Source organism: Eschrichtius robustus, chromosome 17 (genome assembly GCF_028021215.1).
Source record: "Eschrichtius robustus isolate mEscRob2 chromosome 17, mEscRob2.pri, whole genome shotgun sequence".
Taxonomy (NCBI): domain Eukaryota; kingdom Metazoa; phylum Chordata; class Mammalia; order Artiodactyla; family Eschrichtiidae; genus Eschrichtius; species Eschrichtius robustus.
In genome coordinates, this window is record NC_090840.1 from 73,140,674 (window position 1) to 73,143,520 (window position 2,847).

The following is a 2,847-nucleotide window of genomic DNA, read 5'->3' on the forward strand; positions in this document are numbered from 1 at the left end:
AGGCAACTGTCATATTGTTCTAATTGTTATAGATTTATCATAAATTTTGATATCTTATAAGTCATATTTGTCTTATCTAATCTTGACGTTTTCCTTTTACAAGTAAGCGTTAGAAACAGCTTACCATGTTTTGTGAATAGCGCTTTGTGATTTTGTTTGGAATTGCATTTAATTTATAGAACAATTTGGGGAGGATTGACATTGCTGTAATATTGGTTTCCTCTAATAAATACGGTTATCACCAATTTATTTAGATTGTTTAAAACATACTTTAAAAGTTTTGTAAATTTTTCCTTAAAGATCTTGAAGAACTTATACTAGAAATGCTATTTCAACTACATTTCAAGCTTTCAATTTCTGATGTAACCATTTTATGACATCACAATTGATATTTTTTACGTCAGACTTTGAGTTTGAGGTGCTTTCTTATTAATTCCAAAGGTTTGAAATATTCTGAGATTTCCTACTTAAATTAAATTATTTTATTGTCTGCTAAAGTTGGCAGTTTTATTTCTTCCTTTCTGATCTTTATACTTTTTATTTTTTCCTGTTTTGTTGCACTGGCTAGGATCACCATTACAATGTTGAATGAAAATGACAGAATTTGAACTTGCCTTATTTCTGACACATTTCTAATGTTTATCATGTAGTATGGTGCTTTCTGTAGGCTTATGGTAGATATCCTTGATCAGTACCTTATTTTCCTTCATAAAATTTGACTATATACTTATTTTTTGCATTATTGGTTTAGTATTTGTAAGTACTAAATTTGTAGCTATTAAATAAATAATTATTGAAAAAACAAATGAGTGCTCCCTAACCTGGTCTCTCTACACTTCCACTGAAGTTCAGGTGAAGTTATTTCCTCAATCTTATCCCCTGTCTTTAACTATGGCACTGAATTTCATAGTTGGAAGGGACCTTAGGTACTGTCTTATGTAAATCAGAGAAGTTAAGTGACAAGGATACTCAGACTTGAGATGTTCAAGAAGGCTTATGTCCCTTCTTGAGATGGTCCCTCCCTACCTATACAGCCTCATTTTCTGGATACTCTGTCTTGTACTTCTATGAGCTGCTTCAGTATGCCACGGTCTCTGTTTTGTCTTGGTTTTCATACTTGCTTTGTCCTCTCCCTGGAACAATCTCCCCCTCCCACCCACTCACCTGCTTTTATTCACTATCTTTTGATTCCTCAGGTCTTAGCTCAAGGTTCACTTTTTCTAGGGAATCTCCCATGACATGCTTATGCTAGGAGTATCCATGAAACCTGTACCTCTCCTATCATAGCACTTATTCTGTTTTAAGCTGTTACTTTAAAAATCATCTACCAACACACTGGACTTGAAAATTCTGTGTGGAAAGTTGCCACACAAATCTGACTCACACTTATTTTCTAAGAACCTAGCCCAGCATTCAGTGCTCAATAAATAGGCTGGCAATGAATATACTTTCACTCAGTGAATGCATATCTTTTCCCTTATAAGCACAAAATGTCCCTGCTTCCATTAGACTGGTAACTATTCAAAACTCTGGTTGGAGATAGAGGTGGGCCTTGCTTGGTAAGGTAAATGTGTTTCTGAAGGAGTAAATTGAATTACTTTTAAATGTTCTAAAAGAGATTGCTATTTAAAGGATCCATTTAGTAGATCTTTTCACAAAGCAAAGAATGTGATTATAAAAGTAAGCATTGCTTATCCTTCTGCAACGTCAGGCTTTTAGAGTGTGCAGGACCTTGGTGTGGGGGTGAGTGCACCTGCTTGTGGTTGAGGGGGTGTGGGAGTAGCGGTTCTTGCTGGACTTGGGAGAAGATTAAACACAGGTTGATCATTAGCCTAAGTAGTATATTTTTATAAAACCAGACAGAATTTTGACCTCCTTTTAAAGAGACCTAGTATTTCAATCTTTTCACTTACTGATGAGGAAACCGAGACTGCTTACTCTTTTCCTTGGAAGAAATCTAGTATTGATGGGTAGTCCTTAAAATGACCACATCACAGAATGTCAGGACTGAGATCAACCTGTTCAACCCCCTCATGATAAAGTTGGGGAAACTGAGGCTCAGGTGGTAAGTAACCTTGCCAAGTCCAAACAATTATTTATTTTTTTTATTATTTTTTAAAACATATTTAATTAATTTATTTATTTGGCTGCGCTGGGTCTTAGTTGTGGCACGTGAGATCTTTTAGTTGCGGCATGCAGTATCTAGTTCCCTGACCAGGGATCGAACCTGGGCCCCCTGCATTGGGAGCGCAGAGTCTTAACCGCTGGACCACCAGGGAAGTCCCTCCAAATGATTATTTATTGATGAGCTGGACTGCAACATAGACCTTAGGTCTCTTAGCCCAGTGCTTTCTCTATGAGCTGATTTTCTGTTCAGAAGTTAACGGCCCCAGGATTCAGATCGCTTAGAATAAGTGCAGCATCCTGGTTGAGAATATACAATTTGGAATCAGAAAGGCCTGAATTTCAGTCCAAATTCCCCTGCCTAACATCTCAGTGACTTTAGGTAATTTACACTTTTGTAAGAGCCTCAATTTACTTATCTGCAAAATAGGGACAGTTATAGTGCTCTCCTATAGAGTAGTTATGTCTCTTATAAGGCAATGCACGTGAGAAGCTTGCATGAGGGCCCAGCATGTAGTGGGAGCTCAGTAGCAATGATGATTGTAGCAACAATGACGATGATGATGATTTTAATGATGATGGATCTCTTTCCCTTGTTACTTCTTAGATAAAAGGGCATAAGCCCATTTTCTCTAATCTAAGAATTGGCCAAAATAACTCAAATAATCTAAATATGGCTAAAATAACTCAAAAATGAACCCCAAATTAAAACAATTGGCTAGG

General features: G+C 36.7%; 1 non-coding gene across 1 annotated transcript; it reads right to left on the reverse strand.

Moving 5' to 3' along the window:
* Window positions 1–2,206: 2,206 nt before the first annotated feature.
* Window positions 2,207–2,279, reverse strand: TRNAG-CCC (transfer RNA glycine (anticodon CCC)). Its single transcript has one exon. It is a non-coding gene; the product is annotated as a tRNA-Gly (tRNA).
* Window positions 2,280–2,847: the final 568 nt, after the last annotated feature.